This window comes from Engraulis encrasicolus, chromosome 7, assembly GCF_034702125.1.
Source record: "Engraulis encrasicolus isolate BLACKSEA-1 chromosome 7, IST_EnEncr_1.0, whole genome shotgun sequence".
Taxonomy (NCBI): domain Eukaryota; kingdom Metazoa; phylum Chordata; class Actinopteri; order Clupeiformes; family Engraulidae; genus Engraulis; species Engraulis encrasicolus.
This window is the reverse complement of record NC_085863.1, coordinates 14,295,447-14,302,069: the sequence shown is the minus strand read 5'-3', so window position 1 is coordinate 14,302,069 and position 6,623 is coordinate 14,295,447.

The following is a 6,623-nucleotide window of genomic DNA, read 5'->3' as shown; positions in this document are numbered from 1 at the left end:
GAAAACTGCACAAGTATGTGAATTTCGTCCTGATAGAAAAAAAAAACAGAGGAAGAAGCTAATAAATCTGGAAACCACCTGAAGTGGAAACTGACATCCTCCAAGAGCTCTAATGATCTGGTGCTCAGTATGACATTTGTTTCTGCAAATGTCAACTTTTCGGGGTTCATTTTCTTTCAACAGTCCTGGCAGCCCACCCTATTTGTATCATGTCTTAGCGTACATGTTATTCCTCTTCTCCTTCTATCAGTCTTTTCTTTCTGTCTGTCTTTCTTTCTTTCCAACACTGTCCTTTCCATCTGTTGTTGTCTTTGATATTTTATGACCTTGAGCAGGAAGCTGCAGGGAAATGGCCCCTGTTCCCCTTTCTCTCTCTCTCTCTCTGTCTCTCTCCGCTCTCTTTCTCTATCTCTCTTTCTTTTTCTATCTTGCTCTCTTTCTCTCTCTCCCCCTAGTTACTAGCTTGTCCCTCTCTCTCTCTCTCTCTCTCTCTCTCTCTCTCTCTCTCTCCCTCTAGTTACTAGCTTGCCCGTCTCTCTCTCTCTCTCTCTCTCTCTCTCTCTCTCTCTCTCTCTCTCTCTCTCTCTCTCTCTCTCTGTCTCTCTCAGGGTGACTTGGCCTCTGCTTGTGCCACACAATGGCCTACTGCACTGCACTGCACTGTTCTGTGGTGGCTGGACTGACTGCAATGGACTGACTGGGCAAGGAATAGGGCCCGGTCACTTTTGGCTTAAAGGGGTCCCTCATAATTAACGGCACAGAACTGACTCACCGGTGGGCCCTGCACTCTCGTGGGCCCCTATTTTCAGAAATGTAATTAAAAAAAAAAAAGTGTCTTTCTGAAAATAGGGGCCCAAGAGGGTGCGCAGCCCACCGGGAAATGCCCGCTATGCCAGATGGCCAGTCCAGCTCTGCTGACTGCTCTGCTCTGCTCTGCACTGGACTGCCCTGGCCTGGCCTGGCTGCACTGTGGGCTGGAAATGCTCTCTCTCTCCCTCCGCTCTGTGGGGTTCTGGGAAACTGGGCAGGGCCCGGTCGTTTGCACGCGCTGGAATGTCCTGGTCAGCAGCAACACACCTTTAAATCTCCGCTTGCTATAATTATTACGGCCGCCCGTCACCCTCGTTTCCTCTCTTTTCCTCTTTCGTCTGTCACTCGCTGCGGCCTGCTGGCTGCCTGCTGCTTGCTGCTGTCCTGTAACAGGGAGTAACACCCTCTAAACAAATACTCACGTAACAAAAACACAAAGATAAGAGCAGAGTTTAGTTATTTCTCCAAATATTTCCATCGAATCTGCCACCATTACCCTCATTATTTTGTTATCAATGACTGAAGAATAGTTATAGTAGACTTACAATCCAAGGTAAGAAATTAGCCACTCAACACAAACACCTTTAAGGACATACTGTAGTGGAACTGAGTTTCGATTCAATTTCCTGTAATTCAAATTCACTTCAATTCAACATCCTGTAGGATGTGAGGAACCAATTCGAATTAAAATTCAATTCCACTTCCTGCATTTAATTAAATTCAGTGAACAATTTTAAAATGTGAAAAAATGTAAAACATTACCACTGAAAATACCATTGAAAAATTATAACTCGGATGTTGTAGTCGGCAACAAGCTCTTTAACCCTAACTGATGGAGTAAGTCATGTAGATGGGTGGCAGCTACATACATGGCCTATGACTCTGTATGTAGCATAAATGGAGCATCAGCATCAGTTCAGACAGGCAACAATACTCCAGTGTTGGCCTCTTCTGACCTGGGCCAAACAATCAGGGGACTCCTCTGAACAGAGCCATACCTCCACATTTAAGTCATAACGTATTCAATAAAAATGTCATACCAAAATTGTATCTATTCAGTTTCTTGACTTTCCTGGACGTGACAGGACGACTTGTCCATCACCGATATATAACTAATTTATTGCAACAGGAGTGGAGCAGCATATGAGACCAATAACTCTGCATGAGAGTGAATCACCCTGGCTGGCCAGACGGACGGCTATATTAAAAGCAAGATTTTTTTTTCCGTCCATATTTCATCATTCTGGCCATCTGTTGTTCAGCAAAACACTTGCCCTGAGGACTAGCACGGGATGAGACGGCTCCTCGCTGATCCTCATATGGTTTAGCTTTCCAGCATCTTTGAGCATCTTGTGCTAGTACTGTAGGCCCTGTGCAAAATAAATGCTGCAATACCAAAGAACGGAGACGAAACACATTTTTCGACTTTGGGTTGTACCCAGTGGTGTAGTCTACGTAGAACGCGGGTATACGGTGTATACCCACTTCAGAATTTCAGGGATTTCAGTATACCCACTTAAAATTGATTGATCCATTATTTAGAATAGCACAAATATATACAGTATACCCACTTCAAAAAATGCTCAAATATACAGTATACCCACCATAAAAAAGTAGACTACACCACTGGTTGTACCTCTTCAAAGAATACACAGGAAAAAGCATAGATTTTGTAAAGAACCAGTGAATTACTATAATTTATTATACGATCAATAAAATTACTGTAACCAGGAAAATGTCACAATAAGACCTGAAGTCATTAGAAAAGTGGACAGAGATTTTTGTAGGGCAGAATCAGGGGCGTAGCAGCAAATTGTGGGCCCTATGTACAATCAGCTCCAATGGACCCCACAGCCATATACTGTATCTGCATAAATCAGACACTGTGTGGGCCCCCTATATACGTACATGGGGCCCTGGTAACTCAGTCACACTTTACCCCCCTGAACAACACCCCTGGGCAAAATTCACCCTTAAAGGGACACTGTGTGAGATTTTTAGTTGTTTCTTTCCAGAATTCATGCTGCCCATTCACTAATGTTACCATTTTTCATGAATACTTACCACCAGCATCAAATTCTAAGTATTCATTATGACTGGAAAAATTGCACTTTTCATACATGAAAAGGGGGATCTTCTCCATGGTCCGCCATTTTGGATTTCCAAAAATAGCCATTTTTAGCTGCAAAAATGACTGTACTTGGAACTTACTAGAAAATATTTGTTTATTACTTAGTAAACTTTCATGTAAAGATCAATTTTGGCAATAGGCAGCCCAGTTTCAATAAGCAGCATAGTTGCAGTACACTTTTTGACCATTTCCTGCACAGTGTCCCTTTAAGGGCCGTACACACACATCGCTGCTATTTGCTAGCTTCTCGCTTGCTCGCCTACTCGCCTCTCTTTCATGGAACGTTCGCTGAAAGTTCCCGCGGCTTTAACTGCCAATGTACAGGCGAGAAGTACCGAGCTCTGCATTCTAATTGGTTACTCGCCTCGCTCGAAGTTAAATATTTTCAACTCTGCATCGCTTGTACAGTACTCGCCTACTCGCCAGCGAGACTCGCTAGAACACATTGACATTCTATTGACTTCATTCGCTGAGCGAGTAACTAGTAGCGACGTGTGTGTACGGCCCTTTACAGTACATGTAGTGAGAGAGTGGGAAGTGGTAGACCACAAGAGCTTGCCGACTCAGCAGCCGAGTGGGAGGTGTGGGGGTGGGGGTTGTGTGGGGGGTGGGAGGGCTGTGTGTGTGTGTGTGTGTAATGCCATCACTCAGTCTGAGTATGTAGGGATGTGGCATCACATAAACTTTGAACTAGTGAGCGGTGCCCATTGCTTCTTGTGTGTGTGTGTGTGTGTGTGTGTGTGTGTGTGTGTGTGTGTGTGTGTGTGCGTGCGTGCGTGCGTGCGTGCGTGCGTGCGTGCGTGCGTGCGTGCGTGCGTGCGTGTGCATACGTGCATGTGTGAATGTGTGACTGTGCGCATGCCTACGTGTGTTCATCACTATAGTCCTGCACTCTGCTAAAGGGAACCTGTCATTTCTCACCCCGGGATCTCTGAGTCACCACCCGACAGAAATGCACTTCAGGACACGGACACCACGTGGAAGAGATAATAAGGGAGAACATTTTAGTTTTAGAATTCATAAATCACTGGATATTTCTGCTTTCTGATGTCCTAGAATAGGTGTTCCCAACCTTTTCCAATTTGGGGCCCACTTGAAATTTTAACAAATGTCTGGGGCTCACCTCAACTTAAATGAATAGTCAACAGTAACACATACACAAATATTATTTTGATTGTTAGAAAATGATTTCAAGGCCCACTTGGAATACCTTCAGGGCCCACCCAGTTTGAGAATCACTGTCCTAGTAATATATATGTATTCTTGCTGTAGCCATTCAAATTTCAGTGTTGAGTAGCACAGTAGTCAGAATGCATTGCTGTTTTGGATAGTAGCACAGGTTAAATATCCCCACCAGTAGGGGAGTGCTGTGGCGCAGCGCGCTAAGCCCCCCACATTTGGGCTTGCATGCCCAAGGGTTGCACCCAGCGTTCGAATCCGGCCTGGGTTGTTTCCCATCCCTACCCCACATCTCTCTCCACATTTGCTTCCTGTCCTGTCTGAAATAAAGGCAAAAAAGCCCATAAAAATACATTTAAAAAATATCCCCACCAGTAGCAATGTGTGGGTGCTTTCCTGAACCCACTGCCATCGGCTGTGATGACCCTAATTAAGTCCTCCTAACCCAATTTATTCCAGGGGAACTCTCTCTGTAGCTACGTAATTCACTGCCAAATGGTGGCCTAGAATGTAAGCGTCAGCTAAATGTAATGTAATGTATGCTGCCATAATCCCTCGCACAGTACTACTCCTGGTGTTGATCTACGTCTCAAAATCACTGTTGTCCTTGGCGCCAGCGAGAGGCATGAGCTGTGTGGCACATGGCAAATGTGGATTGCCTTTATGGGCCTTTTCACGTGTCAATGACTATGGCAGATTACCAGTAAGGTGCAACAAAAAACAATGTTTACGATTGAAAAGAATGACATGTACCGTAGGTCTACATTTGCAATTCACAATCGACATGGTCCAAGTCATTTAGTCCACAGGACTCGTGCTGCCCTCATGGGCCTTTTCAAGAGTCAATTGGTATGGCAGATTACCAGAAAGGAAGGAAAAAAAACCCAATGTTTACCATTAAAAAGAATTAGCTCTACACTTGCAATCCACTATGTACATGGTCCAAGTCATTTAGCGCCTGGGACACGTGTGGCTACATTACACTGCGAGTGCTGTGAGCGCATACGCAGACAGAAAGAGGCCGTCTACCTCAGACTCTTGGAAAATAAGCTGAGCAGTGTCTGGTGGATGAAACACAACACTTTTTTCTTTCTTTTTAAGAAAAAGAAAAAAAAGCTGTCCCATAGCAGTGGAATTTCACTTCTCTACAGAAATCCCCCAGAAGCCAGCCTACCGTACCCAGTTGCCTTTAGAATAACACCACTAATGGCCCAACAACTGGCTCTTTCAGTCTGATGTACGTACGTATGCCTGGCTGGCTGGCTGGCTGGCTAACTGCAAGAACTGGCTTCAGCCTCTGCCACCGTCCCACAACAAGCCCAGGAATGAGAACTGACTACTTGAATGTTTCATTTGAGGAGAATTACACTCATTACAGAAACACTGTATCACACTTTTTGAACTAAATAAAGAAGCACAAATATGTTACATTTTGCAGACTTACTTCAACACTAAGAGTGCTAAGGTACTCTACTTGAGTACTAAAATGCCATATCTGTGCTTAATTGGAGTATTATTTTTCCCTCCTGTACAGAGGAGTTAAAAGTAAAAGCAGAATGTGACAAATAGCGCTTTGAGTGCTCAAAGGAGTGGAAAGGCGCTATACTTTGTATAAATGCAGTCCATTTTACCATTAACTATGTAATATCATGTAGGCTACTGGTGTTGCACTTTCACCATGAATTTACTTCTACTTTAATGTTGACACATATTATCCTGTTGTCTAAGAGTTGAATTTGGACTGGAATTTGGAGTTAACTTCTAAGTCCTCACCAGGAATAAAAAAGTAACCTGGTATTTACGGAGGACAAGAGTATTTATACTTATCATTAGATTACAGAAGATACTTGGTCCAGAGGTTTACTCTTACTGCAGTGCTACTCACAAAAACAAGCAACTTTTTTAACAGGAATGTTTAAGCTTTTAACAAACAGGAAATGTCCTCTATAAATCAGGGCCTGCCGACCACTGGTCAGAGTGCATTGTTATACTTCTCTGAATCATAGCATGTGACAACTACACTGACAAAGCGTTTCAGCAGAAATGTTTGCCTGCGCCCAGTGTCTTGCTTACAGAGGCCACACACTGATTACAAGCTTCTGAACTTCATAGAGACGGACAAAAACAAAGAATCGCACAAGCAGAGGGGTCAGTAAGTACACACTTGCACGAGTGATGCATGTGTGCTTGAGTTTGAGTGTGCGTGTTTGTGTATGTGTGCGTGAGCGTGCAGTGTGTGTGAGCGTATAGCGTGTGTGTGCATGCGTTTCGCCCAGCACTTCATAGTTAAGGCAGCCACTTCCAAAACAAACACTTGGCACCTTGACTAGGTCCTAGATTCTGAAGTTGAGAGAGAGAGAGAGAGAGAGAGAGAGAGAGAGAGAGAGAGAGTGAGTGAGTGAGTGAGTGAGTGAGTGAGTGAGTGAGTGAGTGAGTGAGTGAGTGAGTGAGTGAGTGAGTGAGTGAGTGTGTGAGTGAGTGAGTGTGTGTGTGTGTGTGTGTG